The sequence below is a fragment of the Triticum aestivum genome, chromosome 2D (genome assembly GCF_018294505.1).
Source record: "Triticum aestivum cultivar Chinese Spring chromosome 2D, IWGSC CS RefSeq v2.1, whole genome shotgun sequence".
Lineage (NCBI taxonomy): Eukaryota > Viridiplantae > Streptophyta > Magnoliopsida > Poales > Poaceae > Triticum > Triticum aestivum.
In genome coordinates, this window is record NC_057799.1 from 491,055,861 (window position 1) to 491,081,949 (window position 26,089).

The 26,089-nt window shown below is 47.6% G+C and overlaps 1 long non-coding RNA gene and 1 pseudogene across 10 annotated transcripts; one reads left to right on the plus strand and one right to left on the minus strand.

Moving 5' to 3' along the window:
• Positions 1 to 1,422: 1,422 nt before the first annotated feature.
• On the plus strand, positions 1,423 to 9,670 carry LOC123055866 (uncharacterized PE-PGRS family protein PE_PGRS3-like; annotated as a pseudogene).
• A 3,449-nt stretch (positions 9,671 to 13,119) lies between these two features.
• Positions 13,120 to 20,716, minus strand: LOC123054038 (uncharacterized). Of its 10 annotated transcripts, none has more exons than XR_006426028.1 (9): positions 20,613 to 20,716; positions 18,742 to 20,448; positions 18,012 to 18,535; positions 17,713 to 17,797; positions 16,083 to 17,073; positions 15,175 to 15,755; positions 14,534 to 15,094; positions 13,707 to 13,796; positions 13,120 to 13,626 (listed from the first exon to the last, which is right to left on the minus strand). It is a non-coding gene; the product is annotated as an uncharacterized lncRNA (long non-coding RNA). The 10 variants fall into 10 exon arrangements; XR_006426033.1 differs by having other exon boundaries at positions 17,896 to 18,535; XR_006426031.1 differs by having other exon boundaries at positions 16,083 to 16,148; positions 16,976 to 17,073; positions 17,713 to 18,535.
• Positions 20,717 to 26,089: the final 5,373 nt, after the last annotated feature.

Here is a 26,089-nt window from a genome sequence, read left to right on the forward strand (position 1 = left end):
CCGTAGGCATAGCTCTGCCGCCAGGAGCACCAGGGGAAGACACGTGCCAAGGCTATGCCTACGGCAAAGCCGTCGGCATAGATATCATCTATGCCTACGGCTTTGCCGTAGGCATAGCCCGGCCACCAGGAGGCACCAGGGAGTGCCACGTGGCAGAGGTATGCCGACGGCCTAGCCGTCGGCATACCCCCGGCCACATGGCATTCCGTGAATGGTTAGCTCTTTTGACGGCGCCATTCGTTGCCGTCAGGCAAAAAACACTGCCGACGGCTATACTATGCCGACGGCTGACGCCCGGCCGTCGGCATAGGCCCCTATGCCGACGGCTATACTACGCCGACGGTCTGACAAGACTACGCTGACGTGATCTACGCCGACGGGACTATGCCGACGGCAGCCGTAGGCATAGATCTATGCCGACGGCAAGGGACCTATGCCGACGGCCCTGGGCTGTAGGCATAGGGCGCGAGTCCGGTAGTGAGTTATTTTGTATGTAATCTTGTCCCTATTTACTCGATGCAAATGTAAGGAAGTTCTTGGCGATAAAAAGACAAGGTCTCTATGTTTCAAATATTTAGTCTAAAAAAGATACGAAGTTTGCAAATATATGTCTTTTTCTATGTTCCCTAATGTGTTCTAATCGCATATCTTTACATGGATACTAGCTCCATTTACTTAAGCAGGCATGCTAAGAAATGATTATGTATGAAATTCCTAAAGCATTCTACATAAGCAGGTTCATATGCTGGCATGGCCTGATTTTGATTTAGTCTTGCAAGAGACTAGTATCTTGTTCACTTGTAATGGACCTGAGCTACTAAGATATCCTAACATCAGATAACTGAACCACCACCACTTAATGAAAATCGATCTAGCAAACTGACTTTTTTGAACTAGCACCACTCAATGGAATCGATCTAGCCACTTGATGAGATTGATCTAGCAAACTGACTTTTCTAAACACAACAATCATCAAAAAGGCACTAGAATGGGCGTTTGCCGAGATGGGAACGCACAAGACCACCTCGGGAGGAGCGCCATTGGCGCACCACAAAACCCATAGTTCACAAGTAATCTACATTGCGTGTAACCAATTTTATGCTGGGAGTATTTATGTGCCAGCATTTTCAAATTTCCAAAATTACCTCAAGAGGGATGGTAGCGGAGGGAGCACGCTACCCCTTTGGATCAGCATGCATGACCACGGTCAAAATGAGTCAAAGTGAGAGGCTGTTTTGGTGGGTCCATCCTGCATGGCCAGCCAGCATCAGCAGGATTTCTCTGCAATAGCCGCGCGACACATGTCCCCCCTCCGTCTTCTTTTCACCTGCCTCGCTCGCCTCCTCCCAAAACTCCAATCTTTATTTCTCTGCCCTCCTTCCTTCCGTGCAGCGAGAGAGAGAGAGAGGAGGAGCGGCGGCCATGGCGCGAGAGTTGAGCAAGAAGAACCTGGATTTGGTCCTCATGCAGGCCATGATGGCCGCCAACAACGTGCGCACGTAGCACGACCGCCTCCTGGAAGTCCACCGCCGCCTGCAGCGCCACCAGGCCGCCCCCGCCACTGCCAAGGGCCCAACCCCCGCGCCTGCCGACGCCAAGCTCGAGTAGATCGCCTCGGACGTCTTCAAGGTCTACTTCCACGGGCTGGATGCCGGCGCCAAGATGCTCTCGGTCTGCCTCAGGATCGCCGTCGAGAACCGCGCCGTCTCCGCCATCAACATCGCTTTCGCGCTCATGCCCGGCGAGCAGCACTATGATGCGCTGCGCGCGCAGCGGCTCCCGGCCCGCGCCACCACCCAGGCCTAAGCTTTGGCCCGTGGTGACTCCGCTCTGCTGGCATGCTGGCCGTCATGATGCTCGGGCAGCACCACCTCCCGCGCTGCGTCGAGTGCCTCGTCGGCGGCCGGGCCCCCGTCCGCGGGAAGCCCGACAGCACCCTCGTCAGGTATGACAATCAGGTCGCTGCCGCCACTGAGGGCCTCGCCAAGGTCGGCCTTTCCGACGACGACCCGGCCGCCTCCGCCACTGCCACCGCCACCACCAAGACCGGCAGCAAGCCCCGCCACGCAGCCAGCGGCGGCGACGTCGACAAGGCGCTCGACTACCTGTGCCGCGCAAACAGGATCACGAGCCTCGCCATCAAGCACATCGACCTCGCTGTCACCGTCCTCTCCCGCTTCTTCGACCCCAAGGAGCTTGCGCGCGGCCCGCCTCGCCGAGGTGACAGACGGTGCCGCCTACCTCGGAGTTGTGGTCCAAATTAAGTCCAAACCTCTGTCTGTCTTGTTCCTTCTTCCTCCCTACCTAGCGCCTAGCACTACCGGAATCGCACCCTATGCCGACGGCCAAGCCGTGACTAGCCGTCGGGACAGGCCTATGCCGACGGCCCCCGTCGGCATAGGGCCGTCGGCAACATATCCGTCGGCGTAGCCAGGATGCCCGTCGGCATAGAAAGGCCGTCGGCATAGCCCCTATCCCGACGGTGGCTGTACATCTATGCCGACAGCCCTGGCCGTCGGCAACGTCATCGCCTAACGGCGGCCGCCGTCAAGTTTTGACCAATGGCTTCTCACCACGTGGCAAGAAGCCGTTGCTCCTGGGGTAGGTCTATGCCGACGGCCTAGCCGTCGGCTTAGTTTGAAACTATGCCGACAGCTAATCCGTCGGCATAGACATGCCACATGTGAGAAACTGGGCGCTCCTGGGGCAGGTCTATGCCAACGGCCTAGCCGTCGGCATAGTTTCAAACTAAGCCGACGGCTAGGCCGTCGGCATAGACCTGCCACGTGTCGGCCACTGGGAGCTCACGCCAGGCCTATGCCGACGGCCAGGCCGTCGGCATAGTTTCTGTCCAGTTTTTTTTTCTTTTTCTTGTTTCTTTTCAGCTCAATTCATTTGAATATACACAGCATATATAAGAAGCAGCATATATAAGAAGCAGCATCATGTAACAATAAGGAGCAGCATCACACAACAAATTCATCATCACACATCATAAGAAACATCACAAACAACAATAAGATAAGAAACATCACAAGCATATAAGTATCCTAGCATCGAGAACCGCCACAATGTGACCCAAAGGCTTAAGCGCCAGGACGTCGAGCACCGCGGAGGTCGTCACCGCCACGACCGCCGAAGCCCAGGTCGTCACTGCTAGCGGCAGCGGTACAGCCAAGACCGCCTCCGCCTCCGTGGATCGGAGTGGTCGGGCTCCGTGACTCGGGAGTGCTACGAAGACCACCGCCAACGGTTGATCCACCGGTTCCCTGGATGTTGAAAAGACATATTAACGGGATATATGACTATGTTGAAAGGCATGATATGCTTTGAGTGAATAGATTGGGGATGAACTAACCGGCGAGAGGCCAGCGTTCTGTGCCACAAACTCCTCAAAGGTCAGCAACGTTGGTTGTGCTGGAGGACCCTCTGCTTCATGAGCAACCCGGCCTTTCGTGAAGTTCTTCTTGTCTTCCCTGTCTGGATGGTCTGGAGGGAGGAACTGTCGATGCAGGTCAAAGGCTACATACTTCCCACCCTTACTCACCCAAATCATTCGCAGAGCTTGCATGCACACTGGGCATGGCATCTTCCCACTTGTACACCATCCGCAGAATAGAGCATAGCCGGGAAAGTCATGCATGCAATAGTGCAACCAAACTTTCATCAAGAAATTTCTCTGCAGATCCCGGTCGTATGTCAACGTCGGAAAGTACCAAGAATGGTGCAAAGCATCCACCAGTGGCTGCATAAACACACCCAATTGCTTCCCCAGATAATCAGGCCCCGGAATGATGAGCGACAAGAACATGGTATTGTGTTGCATTAGGGCACCGGGAGGAAGATTGAGCGGAATTACAAACACGGGCCAGCAGCTGTATGGATTGGACGACATACCATATGGATTCAACCCATCACCTGATATGGCTATTCTGACATTACTAGCCTCGGCTGCTTCCTCGGGGTATTCTTCATCGAACGACTTCCATGCTTCCCCTTCCGATGGATGTACGACTTTTTTTGGATTGTACCTTATACCTTCCTTGTGCCACTTCATCATTTTGGCAGACTCCTTCGTGATGAAAAGGCGCTGCAGTCTTTTTATAAAATCAGGATACCGAAGAACCTTAACGGGGATGGTTAGCTGCTTTTTCTCACCATCCTCACCGACCACCTCAATGTACCGAGACGAACCGCACTGCCTACAGTACTTGTCATCCGCATACTCGTGCCTAAACAAAAGGCAATTCTTCGGGCAAACATCTATTTTCTCATAATCCATAGAGAGTGCCTTCATGATTTTCTTTGTATCGTACATGCTTTTCGGCAGTTCATGACCCTCAGGGAGGCTGTTTGCCCATACTCCCAAGAATGCTTCGAAGCATTTCTGGCTACAACCGTACTCAGCCTTGACTGCAATCAGTTGCGAGATGGCATCCAGCTGAGATATTTTCGCAGCTGCATAAAGAGGTTTCTTCGACGAGGCCAAGACCTCCAAGAAGGCCTTTGCGGTTGCCTCCGGCTCCTCCGGTTCATACTCTGAAGGTGTCGCATTTCCCGTTTCTGCAACAGTGACATCATCTAGCATGTCCCTGACCCCGTCGTCCTCATATCCATCGATGCGTTGTCGCATCACCTCCTCTCTACCACGGTCCTGCTCGGCTATGTTTATCGGCGGCATGTCAAAGTTTGGCATATATCCGTGCGTCCGAAGGTGCTCACTCATGTCCGTCTGATTTCTACGGTGACGTCTGGCACATCTCGCACAGGGGCATGGTGGGATAATTCTCATTGGACGACGGAATATCTCCTTCAAATACACATCGATTTTCGTGATCCACTCTGATGTTACTCGATTCTGACGGATAAAACCACTGTACAGCCACTGATTATCTGCCATCCTCTGCTTTTTTGCAAGCCACACAACATAATTAAGGATTCAATTAAATTAATCACATCAAATTTTCAGTTTCTACCGCGTTGAATCCACCTACATCTCTAATAGGTAAAGATGGGTCCTAATCCCACCCGAGGATGTGTAGATTGAGTACGTTCTCCATTCTACCCCGTTCCGAGACAAAATTTCGGCAGCACCTCCCCGCTGTTCTCCAGATACACGTCTCGGCAAATAGCCGAGAGAATGTGCTCCGGAGAACAATGGGGACGCGCCGCCGAAATCCTGTCTCGGAACGGGGTAGAACATGGAGAACATACCCAATCTACACATCCTCGGGCTGTCCGTGGAAAACGCTGGACAATCCGAAAGAGCTGCGGTGATAAATATGCAATTGAATGCATATTTATCGATGCAACCCTTTCGGACGGGAGACGCCTAGGTTACGCCAATTGACTTGAGAATGAAATCTTGTCACACGAAAAAGGAGGTGATGGATTTGTAGCTCACCCTCCGTTGTAGAGGAAGTAGTCGAACAACAGAGGGGTGCTCAGGGACCAACGCGTCGGACAACGGCCACTCCGGTGAAATGTGACACCACAAAGCCTGCAAATTCCACCGAAAAAACAACTTAGATCATCACATCTTAGTCAAGTGTCAAACTTTTGTCTTCTATTCTTTTAGCAAGATCATCATGACTATCATTTTTTAGCAAGATCATCACATCTTAGTAAGTTTCAAAATTTTGTCTTCAATTATTTTATCAAGATCATTATGAGTATAAAAAAATAGCAAGATCATCACATCTCAGTCAAGTGTCAAAATTTTGTCCAACATCCATCCATCCATTCATATATCATTAACTTGACCAACATCCATTTATCAACATGACCTAACATTAAATTTATGACAAACAAAGTTTCTAAAAAAATTCACCGACATTCCATCCATCCACCATCTATGATTCTAACAACAACCATGCATCCATCTAACAAAAAATAATCCATACATCCATCCACCTAAAAACAGTAGCAAGAAGAACAAAAAACATACAATTTTTTATCTAACTATCTATCCATCCATTCATCTAGCAACACAATAGCGGCAGGGGGGCAAGGCAGCAGCGGCAGGGGAGCAAGGCAGCAGCGGGGGGAGCAGCACGGTGGCGGGGGAGCTCACCGAGGGGGGCAGTAGGGGAGCGGCGGGGGACATGGTGGCGGAGGTGGTGTCTAAGGGGCCGGCGACGGGCGGTGGAGCGTGGGCGGCCGAGGCCTCCCCGGTGCTCACCAGCAGCAGAGGAGGGCCGGGAGGGCGCCGGAGTTCGCCGGAGCCACGGCCGCGGCCAGCTCACCAGCAGCAGCAGGAGGTGGACGGGGCGGCGGGTGGAGGGGCGGCCGGGGCTTGGGTGGAGGGGGCGGATGGCGGCAACGATGGAGGGCGACGGCGGGTAGAGGCGGCGGATGGGGCGGCGGGTGGAGGGGTGCGGGTGGAGGGGGCGGCCGGGGCGGCGGGTGGAGGGGGACTGGGGTGGAAGGGGATGGACAGCCGCAGCGGGTGGAGTGGGTGGACGGCGGCGCGGCGGGTCGGGATCCGGTGGCGGCGGCAGCGCGGGTGGGGGTCGGGGTCGGGCGGCGGCGCGGCGTGGGTCGGAGTAGGAGTGGTTGAGGAGGGGCAGTTGAACGAGTGGCCACGGCGTGGCCCGAGTGGATAAGGGTGGATCTATGCCGACGGCATGCCCGTCGGCATTGGAGTGGTCCCACCTGATAGCGAGAGAGCCATCGAGTGGATAAGGGTGGCTCTATGCCGACGGCCAGGCCGTCGGCATAGATAGGAGGCCTATGCCGACGGCTATGCCGTAGGCATAGATGGCAACTACTTTTTTTTGAAAAAATAGTCCCACCTCGCCGAGGGAAAAGCAATTTGACCTGTTTAAATAGTTCACTAATCCATACGTTATAAGCTCCGGTATTCATTAGACTTATATGAAGAAAATGGACAATTACTGTGAAACTTTCAGTGCCCGGGCAGTCGGCCCGGTGCCCGGGCACTAAAGGTTTCACAGTGATAGTACATTTTCAATGATGAATACCGGAGTTTTTAATCAATTCAATTATTACATTTTTAGATTCTTAGTTTACCGTCTGTATGGGACCCGGTACCCGGTGCGACGCCTGTGACACCGGGACCCTAGGGGTTAGGCGGCACGGGGGCCGTGGGGGTAGCAATGCCACTGGAGCTTATCCGTCGGCATAGATGGACATGCCACGTCCGGCGAAAGTCAAAGGGCTCGACCCGGCGGTCGTCTGTGTCAGGGTTAGACAGGACGGGGTACCTGTGGGCGGGGGGCGGGGGTAGCAATGTCGTCCGTGAGGGGGGCCACACCCCGGAGACGCGTGCCGCCTCTTCGTACATGCCACCACACCACCCCGCATGTATGAGGGCCCAGTGCGACGCTCCGGTGGCATTGCTACCCCCTAGGGCCCCGTCCCGCCTAACCCTGTAGCCTTAGACCACGAGATCTAGCCCTTTGTCTTTACACAGACAGGCTTTGACCAGTGGAACTCTCCCCCCGGTTGTGTTAGGTCAGCCCATAGGAACACTTTGGAGCAACATCCGGGCCAAACCCACAGCAAGATCCCCTCCGTGTAGACCCAACGCGTCTGTTTCACCCCTCCATGTCCCGGCGGCGGCGCCGTCCGTGCGGGGGGCCACAGCCCGGAGACGCGTGCCGCCTCTTCGGACATGCCACCACACCACCCCACATGTATGAGGGCCCGGTGCGACGCTCCGGTGGCATTGCTACCCCCAGGGCACCCGTCCTGCCTAACCCTGTAGCGTTAGACCACGAGATCTAGCCCTTTGACTTTACACAGACGGGCTTCGAACTCTCCCCCCGGTTGTGTTATGTCAGCCCATAGGAACACTTTGGAGCAACATCCGGGCCAAACCCACAGCAAGATCCCCTCCGTGTAGACCCGACGCGTCTGTTCCACCCCTCCAGGTGCCGGCGGCGGCACCGTCCGTGAGGGGGGCCACACCCCGGAGACGCGTGCCACCTCTTCGGACCTGCCACTACACCACCCCGCATGTATGAGGGCCCGGTGTGACACTCCGGTAGCATTGCTACCCCCAGGGCCCCCATCCCACCTAACCCTGTAGCGTTAGACCACGAGATCTAGCCCTTTGACTTTACACGAACGGGCTTTGACCAGTGGAACTCTCCTCCCGGTTGTGTTAGGTCAGCCCATAGGAACACTTTGGATTAACATCCGGGCCATACCCACAGCAAGATCCCCTCCGTGGAGACCCTACGCGTCTGTTTCACCCCTCCAGGTGCCGGCGGCGGCGCCGTCCGTGAGGGGGGCCACGCCTCGGAGATGCGTGCCGCCTCTTCCGACATGCCACGACACCACGCTGCATGTATATATGAGGGCCCGGTGCGACGCTCCGGTGGCATTGCTACCCCAGGGGCCCCGTCCCGCCTAACCATGTAGCGTTAGACCACGAGATCTAGCCCTTTGACTTTACACGGACGGGCTTTGACCAGTGGAACTCTCCACCCGGTTGTGTTAGGTCAGCCCATAGGAACACTTTGGAGCAACATCCGGGCCAGACCCACAGCAAGATCCCCTTCGTGTAGACCCGACGCGTCCGTTTCCCCCCTCCAGGTGCTGGCGGCGCCGCCGTCCGTGAGGGGGGCACACCCTGGAGATGCGCGCCGCCTCTTTGGACATGGAACCACACCACCCCGCATGTATGAGGGCCCGGTGCGACGCTCCGGTGGTATTGCTATCCCCCCAGGGCCCCCGTCCCGCCTCTTCAGACATGGCACCACACCGCCCCGCATGTATGATGGCCCGGTTAGACGGGACGGTGTACCTGGGGGGGGTAGCAATGCCGCTAGGTGTTGCTTTGGGCCCTCCTACGGTTGTGGAAGCGTGGTGGCTGGTGCAGGCACCCGGCATGCAGCTCCGGGGTGTGCCCCCCCTCACCGGCGTCGCTGTGGGGCACGGCGGCAGCAACGTCCGTGAGGGGGGCAATCGATATACCATCGGGGTATTTTTTTTTGTTAGATAAGGCACATTTATGTTGTGAAAAAAAACAGGAAAAAGTAAATAATATAAATAAATAATAAATAAATAAAATAAATAAATAAAAAATAGAGGTATGCCGACGGCAAGGCCGTCGGCATACCTGCGCACACGGCCACGGATCGATGACGTGGCAAAGGGCGGGGATCGATAACGTGGCAACATCCATGGGCCAGGCGTATGCCGACGGCCAGGCCGTCGGCATAGATTTGCCACCCCATAGACCGGCGAGCGACGCGGATCGATGACGTGGCGGGCGACGCGGATCGATGACGTGGGGGCTATGCCGACGGCCGCCGTTAGCCCGTCAGCGTAGACTGACGCCGTCAAAAGGCCGTTTCCGCCTGGGTAGCCGGGCCCACGTTCTATGCCGACGGGCTTATCTATGCCTACGGCCGCTGTAGGCATATTTCTCGCGACGCCGACGGCTGAGCTTTGCCGACGGGGGCCGTCGGCATAGATGGATATACGCCGACGGCTTGGGCTGGGCCGTCGGGATAGGCCAATCTATGCCGACGGGGGCTGTCGGCATAGGTTCGGCCGTCGGCATCGCCAGTTATTCTGGTAGTGTAGGTGCACCATACCAGCATGAGCATCACTCTGACATTTGCGATTCATCTTGTTCATCTCACTGCAGATTAGCCAGTGCCAGCCTACTACTTCACCTGATGCATCAACAGATTAGCCAGCTCACCTCATCAATTGAGGCGATCGGAAGGGGGTGGGATGGGATCCCTTTGAATTGCTCATCGAATTGAGTTCATCTATGATCTGTAGCTACTCTATTATGCAGAGTTATGGTTTTAGCTTAGTTTGGTCTGATTAATCGGCTGCTATGCTACTCTATACTAGTAAAACGCCCGTGCGTTGCCACGGGCTTTTGGAAAAATTTGAGATGCTACTCACGGAGCTAAAATAACCAAGAATAATGCCGTATCAACTAACTCACATCTTTTTCTTGACAATCAGCTAACACACATCATACTATCATACTATCGAAGCCTTCCCAACCTTCGGCCATCAGTTGGCCATTCACAAGAGGGCGGCGGGCGCGGGCGCTAGACTTGGTCATCTACGGCATTGCGGCAGCCGAAGATCGAGTTGGACGTGGGGGTGTAGGGAGGGAAACAAGCACGCAAGCAGCAGCGGCATTGCGACGGGCAGTCGTGCTGCGGCCTTCACCTTTTCCCGGGCAACAGCCAGAGGCCACCACGCTCCTTGGCTCTCCCTCTCCTCTCTTCCATGCCTGGCAACAAGATGGGACGAGATAGAGAGGAGGCAACCAAGATGTTTTTCTATATGGCGACCAAGATGTTTTTGTTTACTCGTGCCACGGATTCCTTACAGCCCCACCCTCGAGCGAAAAATTATCTCTTCTTTCCAAATTTATTTTCTTTTGCTGCTTGGTTTTTCATTATTCTCGTCAAACAAGAATTGCCTTGCTATATAACCTCGTCAAACTAATATCATACACTTTTATGGATCCACTAATATGAGTTTGTCATTATTTTGTTACTAAAAAGGATGGAACTCTAAAATGTTAAACAGCATGCTATACCAAATAATGTGAACTGATTGTATAATCAAACAATTTAATTCAAAATTACAAGATCTTAGGCATTTAATTACAAAACCAATGTGTTTGTGTTGAATGTTATGTTTGATCATTTTTGCAACCAAGTTCTTCTTGATATATGCACACCAATTTTAAAGCAAATGTAGAGTAGCAGAAACAACAATTTCTCCCTTTTTCCTTCTTCTAGAAATCCAGTAATAGACTAATGATATAGACTGCTCTGTTTCCTTTAGGTGTAGGGTCCTCCTTGATTATGATGTAGGGTCTCGTCGGGCCATCGAAGCCCCTCCGTCGTCACTCCCTCCCCCATAACTACATCCTCCTCCTTGAGTCACTGCGCCAACCCCATCCCGCGTCTGTCTGAGCGCCCGACAGTTCCCGAGCGTTACTCACCCGGCCTCATGATGCGCGACTCCGTCACCAGCATGCCCTTGCACCACCTCATGCATGCCTCCTTCACCGACCAACAGCGGCCACAGACGAGGTCAACAGGCACGAAGCCCTTGACCACCGCTGCGTGCGCTTCTCTCCCTGCAACAGTGTATCAATTTTCTAAATGGTGTATCAATTAGCTCTGGTGTTCTACTTATGGCTTAAAAAATTGTCTTTGATTTTTTATTTTGACCCGATTGAAATTAAGTGGTTGCAATGAAAAAGGAAATTGAATTAGATTACTTCACTATATCATACTACTAATCTATTCTAAGTAGATTCAAAGATAATATAATAGAAAGACTCTAAAGTACCAAATTCTTCGAAAACACACATAAGAGAAACTTAGATAACTGTGAACTCCAAATGCCCGAACAACGAATCAAAATTATAGAATATGCACAAGCATGAGCACAAAAACACAATTTATGGAGCCCAGGAAAGGTTTCATGGAGCAAAAATATTCCATTCTACATAATGTATCACACTCCTTGGGACTCATTTATACGGGTTTTCGCTTTGCTCTGACCTAGCATGCTGACCAGTCTCCCATATTTTTTTTAGCTCTTTATCTAGCTGTTTTTATCAGTGCAATGAGCTTGTTATTATACTTCTGAAACCATATGTAATGTAGTATTTATACTTTCCAATACTCATTGCCAGTTGGAACGGTCCTTTCTTAGTTCTACGGATACTGCAATTGCAAATGCCATGTCGAACTGGACATATCCAATTAGGATTGCCCTTAGTTTCTAACACACTCTCAACATACTTGCAATAATTATAAAGTCTCCGCCCAAATATGGTAATCAAGTGAAAAGGAAAAAAACTTCACACACATATAATAACCCAGTTGTAGGGTACATGCATAAAAAAACATATTCATGGATAATATGAAACAAAATGTATATGAAAATTAGTCACCATGTACAGGACCGCAAACACAAAAGTACATGGATGGTATTAATATTACCTTGTATTAAAAGAAAGACTGCAACATGATATATAAAATGACCAAGCAGTAGAACTGATGGCCAAACTTCTCAAAATTCTAGTAAGAAAATTTTGGGCAATCATAAAAAAAAATAAACAAGGCAGTAGCTAGTCCTTTGCAATGCTTGATTGTATACATGATACCTTGCCCTCTTACAATATTATTCTTATCTGAATCCACGAAGACGCTATCCTCTGTAGTCCCCAGCTCTGAGGTAAACCATGTCTTCTTCTCATCGTGTGCTGTCAATCCTGCAAAAGATACATATAAATCTCTGTCTTTTACGGTGTGTGTGTGGTGTGGACCTGATATTTAAAGGTAACAAATTAGCCTTGTTCAAAAGAGTATTGTTCTCTTGTCAAGTTCCTTTGCATGTACCTACTATGGATAAGTTCATGCCATCAGACATGAAAAGGTTAAAGAATCCGCAATAGTACCATCTGTTCACATACTAAACTTTTCTGCTAAATGTGAAATATATAAAGATCTATCCAAACGAAATAGTATGCACTTGTTATGGATCAGTAGAAGTTAGAAGCAGCAACACCACTGACATTACGGATCACCAGAAGCAAACCATGCACGAACAGACGGAAGAAGAAAACCCATAATTTGAGAAAAAACTATATGTTGAGGCCAGCCAAGATGTATACTGCAAAAAGGGTCCAACAGTTAAGTGATATTTCCAAATAGTGCCAATTCTAATATCTATATATAAAAAGTCTATAACAAAAAAGTATATCAAGGGATTTAAGATGGAGGAGGTATTTTAGATGGTTGGCCTCACCGGAAATAGAGGCGTCGGCTTGTGCTTGACACGGATATGACAGTAAGATAGCAAATAAATCAAAGTATAACATATTTGTAATATCAAACTGCAGATTAGACTTAACATGAATAAGAATTCAATTTAGACATAGATCAATTCAAGTCCAAAAAGAATAGTGATGAACAACGATGTTGTCATAATTCTAATCACAACATATGTTTGAAATATTTTTTTGGTTATACAAAAACAAACAATTATAACATGCTTCTTTATAAAAATTAGAACTATTGCTTCCAAGGATGACTCCCTAGGCACGGGAATCATTCTAAAGCTGCCTTTGAGTAAACTATGATGACAAGGGGCTTTCAACCAAGAACCAGAATTTGCTTGACTACCCACAAAGGTCAAAACTATTCTTTACAACTTCAAAAAAGCTAAATATAATCCAAAAATAATTATAGAGAGGTTAGTTAGTAAAACTAAGTCATGACTACAATATGGAAGGGGGGAAATGATTGTTTTTATCCCAAAGATGAATACCCCAGTATCATAAGCAATAGCATTGTGCAAGCATCAACTGCAATACAAATAGCAGTAGCCTCTCAATCCCTCGCTATCTCTCTACAACTCTTTACTACTCTCTTTTATTCCTCTCCCAAGGCCACACATGACAACAACAACAACACGCTTAATCTCTCTTCTTCCTCCCAAAATCAGCAGCCAATCTTTCTTCTTCCCCTCAAATCGAACATCAATAGCACAGGCACCGCTGGCCACCACACCGATCACTCCATCGTGCATCCCATCATCCAGACGCACTACACTCATGCACACGCCCACCTCTCTCTCCAACTCCTCACCCCCGCCCCACTGCGATCAAGGCAGACAAAAAGAGTATGTTGGCCTTTATTAACTTTATTAATTGTCGCATGGTTCATCAAGGAGATTACCTACACCAACATTCATCAACAAGAAAATACCACGTATGGCACAAGTTGGTGTGTTAGCTTCCTTGGGTAATGCTGGAAGGTCTTCACAACCTGGATAAGTAAAGTTTGAAAGGTTATAACCTTGACTAACAGAATAAAATGAATTTTAATGCACACACATGTACATACATCTCTATTATTTTCTGCTCTTATTTTTTAGAATCAGATAGCCCAACTTTTTCTTTAGAATCAGAGTGAAGTCCATATACTGCTTGCTCACAAGTGCCGGACAATGGAAAACTTTGACATCCTCCTGCGTGATCTTAAACACTTGTAGGTAATCTCCTCCTTCATGCTTTTGAACTCCTAAACAGTGCACTACAGCTCCAGCATCCATGAGCCGTCGTGCCCTGTACGTGCAATGCAGCTCCCACATCGATGAGGCGGCGGGCTCCATCTCCTGGAGATAGACAAGCCACCGGTGAAGCCGCTGAATCCTCTCATCCCCACTGTAGGATAGCACTGCCCCACTGTAGGATTGTTCTGTGGCAACACATGGGCAACCATGCATCTATTGCTGATTGGGATGGTGTGCATAAAACTACAGGATGATCTTTGGTTTGGCTAGATAAGCACTTGCACGTAGCATGCCTATATCACTATTCCCATAGATCAAGGTAATTCAAATGCATTAGACTGGTCCAATGTGGGTGACATGTACACTTAGTATTAACATTCGGAATGGGCAGAAATGACTGACTGAAAGTAGGAATGTCCGGTGTGCAGTGAAGTTTAAGTCCTACACAGGAAGGAGGTGAAAGAAGATAGTTTGGCGGTTGGGTACGTACCATGCTTACCAGTCGGTCGTGGGAGTTTATGTCGGACTTCCAACCAAGCAGCAGGCACACCACCTCCAGCCACCAGTCGCAGGTTGTCACATATAGCACTGTGTGAGCTCCTCAACCCTGCCCATGCCCCCGGCATCCGTGACCAACAGCCGCATTGTCATGTTCACCAATGGCCTAATCCCAAATGGTAAAGTACCAAACATTATGAGGAGTGTCCTAATCAACCCTCTAGATACTTGACTGATTTAAGAATCTTCCCTAATATAACATATTTTGAATTTCCTTTGCACATGTTTGACTGAGATAAATTTTGAACTTCCTTTGCCCATAGTAATATATCTAAATCAGCGCCCGCAGAGAATGTAATTTTCATCATAGGTAATCTACAATGGAGTATCATTTTCAGAAAATAAACAACATACTGACCAAAATATATTAAGAAATAAACTGTACAAGATCATTTTATTGGAAAGAGCCTTTCCAATCATTTTATTGGTTCATCTGTCTCTAGTAAGGCACAAGACAACTTCCCTCTATTTGTAGTCTGTAGAAATGATCCCACTGTAAGGTTGAGCAAGCAAACAAGTCAAATATTGCTGGAAATGTTTTAGAAATTAAACATTTTAGTAAACATGCCTGACCTGTAAAAAGCCTTGGGTCTTTCTCGGTTTTGTAGTGCAGAGCTCAACAACTGAAACTAAAAATACATGCTGGGTCGAGACAAGCTGAAACATAGCTTAAAGGACATCACATGAAACATCAGTCTATCCTACGCTATTTGGGTGTGGTGGTGTGGGGAGATGGAGTTCATTGTCACTGCTCACTGAAGGTTGATAATATCACTGGAATTTCAATTGTGTGAAGCACATAAGCTAATTTCAACTCTTTGTCAAAAGCCATAATGAAAGCAACCACATCACATCCCATGAGATAGAAGATTAGAGAACTTACCATCAAGATGGAAACCGGGACTGGTTCCCCTTCGTCGGATGTTGGTAGATGACGTCAAAATCGGCGCAAGTCATACTATGCCTCTGATGCGTCGGACATTACCAAACGAACAACGGTGGCTTGGCCAGTTCACGAACCCATGGCGTGCACTCCTCGTTGACTCTCGTTCCTTCGCCGACATCTCAGGTCAGGCATCTACAACAGTCCCCCATTGCCGCTGAGCACGGCCTCCAACGTCACAACACCAAAGTTGCAAATTGTCTTGATTGGACTACAGCACATAAAACATGATTCAAATGGCAGATTATAAATATGCAAGAGAAAATTATATTGCGCTATCGGATATATCAGACAATATCTATCTTTTCCATGCGGCACACAACAAAGAATGCTAGATTTTGATCGATGCCTGGTAAATAGATGATCGCAATCCAAAATCTGTACTTGTTCAACTATCATTTTATAAGCACCTCCTGTAAAAGGTTTCCAATAGAAAGTAATGTTACTGATGGTTAGGTAAACATGAACCACATAAAAATCAAGGTTGTACTATTACTGATAGATAGCTTATATGAACCATAAAGAACTTTAAAATAACCTGGTTTAATCAGCCGTATCTCCTTGAACATTGAGCAGCTCCACACGAGTGCCTCCCCTCCTTCACCTTGAAAGATAGATGCCAGTAAAGCGGACCGATGTGCATCGTATCATATTGTTCTAGTCATATATAGGACCAATATAGATTATTACATAAAAAATGGCATAACTCAATCAGACCAATTTATGCATAGATGGGGGTAAATTAATTGGATGATCAAGAAACGTGACCGAGAGATTCAATCACTAATCGTTCCCCTACACAGAGAAGCAATTGATCTACTAATGCATGGCAGAATGTATATCTTGCCCGAAATCAACATAGGAAGCTCCTTTTCTTTCACCAAACATGAAACATCAACTGTACCCTACCTCCATACAGAACAAGACCAAGATCAACACATCCCTGCAATTGGTCTTACTATCATTGTGTAAGCAATGGGTAACTAAAATCTGAGAAAAAAGATTAAGAGATAGTTAGATCAACAGAAATTCATAGATGAGGTCATGAGGCTACTAACCAAATGCTCATGTAAACCTGTAAATGGCCTTGATAAGGTATAATGAAAGTTCCGGCACTCAATTACATGTTGCAGATACACATAACTCACACTTGAATGACCGCTAAAATGAGAAACAAATATCTCACATAAAAATATCAATAGCACACCCCTCATGTGCCCATACCAGCACACCAGTAATAAGGGCCTATGCAAACCTGGGACTTGGGAAAATTTCCACAATTTCACTTCACACTTCCCGATAAGAACAATGAAAACATCGAAGAAACTGACACCAATGCCGAAACTATTTCTGGGTCAATACAAAAAGGAAGAAAAGACTTGGGAAAAACATTAGTGATTCGCAAAAGGAGATGTGGAAACAGTAGCACACCTTTTCTGTCACACTGCAGTGTGTAGCAAACTGCTTTGATAAAAAAATGTCAATCCCTTGCCATGAATCCCCGACTTGATCCCCGTAGTATTTGTTCCCTGTGATCGCCAAAAAGAAAAAATAATTGTCCATGCATTGCTGCAGGAAAAAAACACAATTGATGTGTATTTTCTACCAGGAAATTCCTTTTAAAACAACGGCAAGACATGCTAAATGCATACTTTTTGATCAAGTAAATCAATTGTACATAAAAAATAATCATCAAATGTGTGCACTTCCCCTGTTCTGCCCAAACTGCCTTAAATATTTAATGCATCACCCCAAAATTGAAACAAAAAACAAGGTCATTTTTTTACTCATATCAATGCAGTGTAAATCTTAAACAACCAGTGATTCGAAATGGCCATTAACTTTTGGTTAAATATAAGTTTTTCCTACAGACGTTTGTGGTACTAATAACGTTGACAGATTTACTGCAATGCATGTAGTTCTTATAAGAAGAAGATACATGTTCATCCTAGTTAATAGGTAAAAATAAGCAAAAAACAATTCTAGCGATGCACTGCTAATAAATATTACAAAATCAATAGTTGATAATAACGTGCTTAAATGGCCGTCTAAAACATGAGGCTCCTCATGTCAGGACTATATATTTTGCTTATCTCAGTTCATAATTAACATGTAACCTAAGAGCTAGGAAGGGAAGTGAAAAGATGCGGTCGGTTCATAGTCCATACCAATAAAAGAAAGCAACTGCAGTTTCTCACAGCTCTTCTCCACTACGAACCTCAAATCATATACCTGAATCTTGTTGCCCTATTTCTGCAGAATGCCGATTATACAAATAAAAGTGAGAAAGCACGCAAATAAGTGCATATAGTAATCACACTACAAGAAAATAAGATTCCACACTAACAGACCTTAGGTGTGGGAATAGCTTGAATGCATAGTATAAACATCAAGTGTACGATCTCAGCAGGAGAAACCAAAACTCCACTGGAAATCTAAGAGTCTCAAGTACAAACAGAATACATACCATCCCTGTCGTGGTCACATAGAATGAATATCTGCTTCAAAACCCTCACACTGCGGATGGTAGAATACCTTCTGCACCTGTGATTCCTAAACAATCTGTTATAGTAAACCTACTCTACTCGAGCATAGTATCTAGAACTCTAACGAACAATCAAAATTACAAAAAATATGCACTGTTGGAATATTACGTGAGGCTGAGCAACTGTTAGAATATCCAGTGTCATTGTGAACAATCAACAAATTGACATAATAAAGTGTTACGAATGTAAATTGATACAATGGGGGTCTTTTTGATCTCAGTCTGGCGAAGTGCAAAGCACTGAAATCTCAATGCAGGTCACAATCCCATGGAACGATTGCATGATGGGTGCCATCGTCTTCTCAAGGATGTTCTGTTGGTCGTCCCTCAGGTCTGGCTTGCACACCAATCACAGGCGCCTTCAACTGTAATAAAAGAATCATTGGACAGCAGAGATGAAGACCGGCAACCCTGGGAATCACCAACCATGCATGCCCGGACCAAACCTACGACAACCACAAACAACCATGACGACGGGGTCAATACCGGCTCAAACACCAAATCAATCTGCGAAAGAAACAGGGGCGGAGCTAGATCCAACCATTCTCCATTAAATAATACGTAAACACCATGGTTATATTGCTAATTGCTGGATCAAATTGCATGTCCTGATTCAAAGGCTTTGCCCAGGCTCATCGAAGGGCATCCTCACCTCTTCCAGAGACCACGCTGGCCCTTGGCAGGGATTGAGCGCTACAGCCGGTTCATCAGCAGTTGAGCACGCACACGCACTGGATCTACCCCACCTCCCTCCACACCCGTCAGCTGTCGCCGGGTCCGCCACGCCGACGAGCGGCACCTTTTTCGGCCCATTTTCTCTGGTGCGACGGGAGGTCTGTCCTTGGATCTTTTCATCATGCTAAAAAAATTGGACCTTTTCATCATGCTAGTATGGACTTACTTTTTTAGGATTATCATCTCTGTAGTTAACAGACCGTGAACGTTCCATCTCTGAACTTCCTAGATAGTAGACTCCATAGGACACGATTGTTTACTTCCAATCCCCAAGATAAGATGTGACATGGAGTTGGTGTACATATGAAGCGATAGCATGATTTTAGTTAAATCAAAGACAATATAATTGTACCTCACCTCAAGAAGCCTCCCACATAGCCACTGCTCACAAAGTCAAATGTCGCAAGATGGAAAAAGGCTGGATTAGTAATATAATTCAAATATCAATCCATTTTATACATTTTTTGCGAGGAATCCTTTTTGTACTCAACAGTCCTTGACTCCGATTCATATATTGTTCACGCCCCGTTACACATTCAGGCTAAGCGCACTCTTGAATTTTAGTAATTACCCAAACCATATACACAAGTGATTAATCAAACTTCACTTACCAACATTTCTCAATAAATCATGAAAGGCACAATATCTAAATAGCAAGGTCTGAACCGTAGCACACATCATGTAAAATCTAACTACAGAAAATAATACTTATAAAGATATTGTAAGTCTATCACACTCACATGTAAAGACGTCGAATCAATCTTTCAACTTACACAGCCTTATAAAATTTCAGTGATAATATTATTTACATATATGATAAATTACGAAATAATCTAAGACACTGGTTCACGAGGAAAACACATCAAAAACAGTCTATAAGTATCTATACCAGATTTACACCAAGTGTTTAACTGGATATAACAAAACTCCCAATTGTGTAAGTTGTCACCTGCCACTTGCATTACAAACTTTTTGTTGACATAAAAAATGTACAAGCATCAGCTACAGCAAGAACTTACCAGAAGCAGGTACAGCAATCTTGCAGGAGCTACAACAAGTAGCGGCTGTAGAAACAGAGCAAGTAGTGGCGCCTAACCATGTCGCCGCCTCCAAGCTAGACTCGGAGGATGCACACACGCGCACTGCCTCCGCCAACCGCCCGCGATGTGTAAAGGAACAGCAGGCCCGCGAAGGTGTCTCGGGAAAGCAGATCCCGCATGTTCGTGTAACGGCCTCTGTGGCTCCGTTAGGTTCTATGCGTGCCGGTTCAGCTGCGGGCGGTTACGGCGAGGATGAACCGGCGTGCGATGATGGCGAGAGGAGGATGGGTGCGTTTGGGTTGGAGCTGGGCACAATTAGCGTGGAGGGCAGGTTGAGTGCCGCATACTCGTCCGGCTGATCTGGAGGGTTGGCGGTGATCATGTGCGTGGGGAGGAGGCAAGAGGAGGAGCGGGGGAGGCGGCGGAGGGAACCTTGTCGAACTGCAGGAGGACAGCGATGGTAGGCTCGGGACTGAACGCACCTCTGCCCACCATCTTGGTCAGTGTTTCCGTCAGGGCCTTGCCGATTTCAGACCGATGGTACATGTCGAACGCCTCCGCCATGCCTCCCCTGACCCTGATCCCTGCCGGTCAACAGTAAACATCAATCAGACAGTACAATCTAGATGCCAAGATGCCCATAAAAAAGAATACAAATGCAAGACGGCGCGCGACTCTGATCACGCCGGAACCCAGCGAACGCAGGGATTCCGTCGAGATTCCCAAACCCGCGGCGCAACAAACGCACCCCGATCCCGGCCGCTCCGCTCCGCCCCACCACTCGCAATCAAACTGATGCACCCGCCACCGCCCGTACGTCCGCCGCAATACAAACCCTAGGCGTCCCTCCCGCGGCGGCGCCACCGAATCGACGCGGACGCGCTTCTACCTGGTCGATCGGCTGAGGGCGACGCCAGCGGGGAAGAGAGCGGCTATGGGTGGGGGGGGGACGGAAGATGCGCGGGCGTTCGAGGGGATCGAGGTGCGTACGACGGCGGCGTCTGGGGATCGATAGGAGAGTCTTTCTGCGGGGTGGTTTTTTTTAGGGGGGGGGCGTGCGTGGGTGGGACGGGGGGGCAAAGAATAACCGGACGAAAAAAACCAGTCGAAAAAAAACCAGACGAAAGTGGGAGGACTATTCAACCAACTCGTCCATTAGGAGTAGAGATTTGTGTTTCATTACTTAATTCCTGGACGGCCAGTGGCAATCTATCGTAGCTTCATCGGCCCTATTTGGATACTCTAACTCAGTTAGAGGTTAGAGTTAGATTCTAACCTTGAACTAACCCTGAACTAACTCTAGCCAAAGAGGTGTTTGGATGGCAGGGTTAGATGGAGCGCGGATATGGTGAGGCGCCTTCACGGGCGGTGCGAGAGAGACGGAAGGAGAGGACGAGAAGCTTCGAGAAAGTGAGAAGGGATCTGCTGCGGGGAGAGCGAGAGAAACTGTGTTTTTAGTGGTCCCAAGAAGAACTAACCCAAATAAGCACCTCTTGAGTGGATTAGATTTTTTGGATGGGTTAGGTACATCTAACCCAAACTAACCCTCCTGTTTGGATATTTTTAGGTTAGTTGGGTCCAAACTAACCCAAACTAACTCTAACCCATGGATCCAAACAGGGCCATCAATTTGGAGTGATCCATCAATGTGGTAGTGTAATGTTGAGCTACATCTTATTCTTATCTATGGGACGATTGAATGGAATCACATGACAAAATTGGGAGTTTGGACGTGCTACTACTATGTGTTTTAAAAATCATGTTCTGTGATGACATTTTTGTGTTGGGATCCTAGCTAGCTAGCTAGCTTGCATCCCCAGTTTGTGAATCATCGTTTCTTCTGCATGGAGTAACAAGATTCTATTCTAGTATTTGTGATGATCCTGGTTATCTTCATAGCTAGCTACATGCTGGTTATCGCCTGGGAATGGAAGCATCGGTCAGGCACAGTGTGCTTGCTGTCTTAGAACGTACTCCCTCCTTTCCAAATTACTCGTTGTGGTTTTAGTTCAAATTTGAACTAAAACCCCGACGAGTAATTTAGAACGGAGGGAGTACTTCCTCTATATGCATTGCTTTGATGCAGAGGCCGGGGTAATCCTCCTTTTCTAAAAACAAAATAAAAATATAAGACATCTTTATAGTTCAAAAGTCTTATATTTAGATACGGACGGAGTAGAATGTGGCACTGTGCTATGCTAACAAACTAGTGCAGTTTTGTGTTTTTCTTGTTTTGTTTCTGCGGACCACCCATTTGGCTCTTCCCAAAAATGGACACTTGGTTCACTTAACTGCCCAAGAATTTCAAAACTAAAAAAGAATTTGCATTTTTTAAATTGTCTTTTATCGTCACTTCAAATATATATTTGCTTGTGCTGAACGATTGAGGCTATCTACAACCGACCCAAGGGAATGGAATTCCTTGCATTGTTGATCCATGTCGGGCTCTCCTTATCAGTCAATTTAGTTCATCTATGATGATCTCTAGCTAGTCCATCATGCAGACTTATGTTTTCAGTTCAACTCGGTCACACTAATTTGCATTTATGCTACCATCTGTGTTGCTTATAATAAATTCATGGACGATCATGTCTATTTTGATTGGCTTCATTAATCAACGAAGATGCAACACTTGGCGCAATGATGATCTTTGCCTTATCTTGTTTGCTTAAAGTTTAGGTTTCATGGACGTCCAGCCGCCGCCACCCTCGCCTTCGGGTGCCTTCCAGTGCCAGTGAGGTGGGGGGAAAACCATGGCTTGAAGATTGGTCATGGAGTTTGCGTCATTCTAGCCTTGGCTAGGGCACAGTCTAAGGGTCTGGCCTGTGGTGCCGAGGTGATGCCTTCATTGATGGCGTGGAATAAATTCTACCCGTCAGGTCCTCATTACGGTGATGCTGATCGGCGTGCGCTAGAGCGTGTGTGGAGCGTCGGTCAGGTTCAGATGTAGGGCCCCATTTTTTTAACTATGTTTTGTTTAGGCACGTGGGCTCAAGGATTCTGGAGTCAAATAACTACCATGCATAGCATAGAGCTCGAAGTTCTAGTGTGTAGAGAAGAATGGATGGGAACACCGGTGTCTTTGTTGGTGTCGTTCGGCAAAGCGGATGACAGTTCACGTTTGGTCTTCTGATTTATTCTCCGTTCGGTGTAGTGTGGTCAGGTTCGGGTTCATAGGGAAGCTAGTGAGGTTAGGCCTATGCGGTGCTGTGTGGACGGATCGTGGTTGATTGTCCAACTCTCTTTGTTGGTTTCTTCTCTCGGATGCCTGTCTCTGACTTCTTGGCCGTTGCATCAACAACGTAACCCTTGCATTGTTAATACCATACGTGAGGAATGCGTCAGCTACCGGAGTTGCTTAATATCATAACATAGTGCATTATTAAAAATGTGAGTACTTGGAAAGACACTTGTTAAAAAATGGGTTGTGGGGGATGGGAGGAAAATAAGATTTTGGGAAGACACTTGGATTGGTACAACTCCTCTTGCTATACAATATTCGTATCTTTACCTCATTTGTGTTGAGAAAAATGCTACCATTCATTCAATTTGGGATGGGGACACTCTTAAAATTACCTTTAGGAGGTCCTTTACTCCTCAGATGATGGAGAAGTGGTATGAGCTGATGGAAATAGCCAAAGGCATTAACTTCTCTGGTGACTAATGCCTTGATTTGGCAACTGGAGAATAATGGTGTCTATTCCATGAGTTCACTTTATTCTGTCATTAATTTTTTAGGAGTTCAACCACTTTTCATCCCTGCTGTTTGGAAGCTGTGTGTGCCACCCAGGATACACATCTTTCTTTGGCTTTTAGGCCACAACAAATTAATGACTAAAAGCAACTTACTCAAAAGGCATATAGATAGGGGCGAAGATTGCCTTTTTTGTACTTGCAAAGAAGACATGACCCATTTATTCTTTGAGTGCGTGGTCTCCTCCAATATTTGGTCTATTGTGCAAAATTTCTACAAAAAGCCAGTAGGCAATACCTATGAATCAGTAGCTAGATTGTGGGTTTCTAATAAAAAAGCATCTAGTTGTAAACATAGTCAATGCTGCTGTTCTCTGGTGCATCTGGAAATATAGAAATAGCATGATATTTGATCATCTTCTTTGGATGGATATCAAACAGGTCTGGTGGAGGATCCTAAAGACACTCAGGTCGTGGCTGATCCTGATTCCGAAGCAGACAAAGGAGGACATGCAGACCTTCATAAATTACCTTCTGGAGTTCATCAAACAACCGCTGAGAATTTGGAATGGCTAAACTCGCTTGCGGATCTAGGTGTGCTCAACATATCAGATAATGAAGAACCAACTTCCCCAACAGGTAGCAAGCTAACTGGGAAGCACTCAATCATGAGCCCTATCTCTGTCATCGAGGCGGGGTTGTGGTCGCCCTCTCCTGGAGCCGCTCCGATGAAGAGGATCAAGAAGGTGACACAGATGGAAAGCACTGATGAGCGACAGGAAATGGTTATGTAATTCCTGGATCGGGTAGCTAGATAGAGGGTGTAGTTGATGCTGTTATGCTGCCTGCGTGCAAGACTTCTTTCCCAGCTTTTCCTTTCCTTTAAAATGTTTTATTTTTTCTATAAGTGCTGCTTGATGTAGCTTCAGTTGAGACATGCCTGACATGGTTGTATCACCCCTCTGGTTTAATTCTTGCAATGGAACTGGGGGTGGGGTTCTCTACCCCACCCCTGATCTTCTAAAATAATGTGAGTACTCCTAGTCTATCAAATGCACCACATAGCACAAGCACATGCGGAATTAAGTATTACATGGTTTATTAGCAGCCCAGTATCCAGCTATTGATAAGAAATCTAGGCCTAAAGATTTATTAAACGGTCGGAAGCAACTCCTAAACTCTTTGAGCAACCACAAAATCATAGAGGGATTTTACCCCTGAAAAAAGAGAGGATTTTTTTGATCGATCGAGGCTGTTGACAATTGCCAAGGGGGTGGGATCCAAGCCGCACTCTCCTTATTATCAGTAGAGTACGTTAATTTACTTCATCTCTATGCTAGCTGCCAGTAAAATTAAAATACCAACCCATGCAGGCACGCGAGCAGCTTTGCATGCATGCCCATCCCTGCTCCTCTATGGCTCTATGCGCTACTCCTGTGCTATTTTGTTCGCCATCGCTAGCTTCATCACCGATTGATGAGGTGTCCAGTGCAGGCGCAGGACGGACAACTTTTGATCGGTAGTCGGCCGTTACTTTGTCACAGTAATTTGCAGGTCAGGTCAGGACAGAGGGATATGGTTGTATCTTTTTTGAATGGAATCTAAAATTACAATTTTCTGGGTATGATGTTTCTTTCCGGATAATAGAGTGTTTGATTGGTTTGATTTGATTTGATGGAAGAGAGGAATAGACACCCTAGCTCACTCTCCACCATTTCGTCCCCATATTCTCCGCTCGGCGCCGTGTGTCGCAACCATGTTCGGCACCGGCAACGGCTCCTCCTTCGAAACCAACCACATCGATTGGAATGTTCTCATGATGTAGTCAGACAAGGAGCTTGTCCGCATTGCACTCATTCGGGCGTGGAGGGCGGAAGCTTGAGCTCTGCGCCCTCCCCGGTGACCCGTTGGGCTCCTCCAGCCCCAGGCCCGGCCGCTTGTCACGGTCCCCGCCAGCACCAGTGGCCCAACGGGGCTCTTCTACCTCTGGGTCATGACCTTCGACACCTTCTCCTCTTGGCGGACGCTAGGTGCTTGTCCAGGTAACTCCAATCCCGTGATGACTCCTTGAGTTAAAGGTACATGCAGCATGGGCCGGATCCAGCTGCGGCTCTTGCAGGTCCACGCTGCCCCCTTGACGCTCATTCATGGCGTTTTTCACTGATCGTTGACCACCATCAAGAAGGATGCCTGCCACCACCGACATGGAATGCAAAATCATTGCGACTCGGTGTTGAGGCATTAGGGCATGGCCAATGGTTCAGCCTGGACAGCTGCCCCATGGTTCCACATCAGATACATGCTGCCGTGGAGAAAATTGGTGAAAAAGACTATAGCTTGCAGAGGCTTAGTGTAGCTTGCAGATGAGCTGGGTTCTTCGCCAAAAAGTGTGGTCCTCCAGGCGAGAAAGGTAAGAGAGAGAGAGTGTGCTGTGAGGAAAAACCGAACAACATGCAAGTAAAGCTGATGGAGGGAGAGTCACCGTGGGACCTGCTAACATGCATGAGACCACCCATGCGTTGGGTAGTTTTT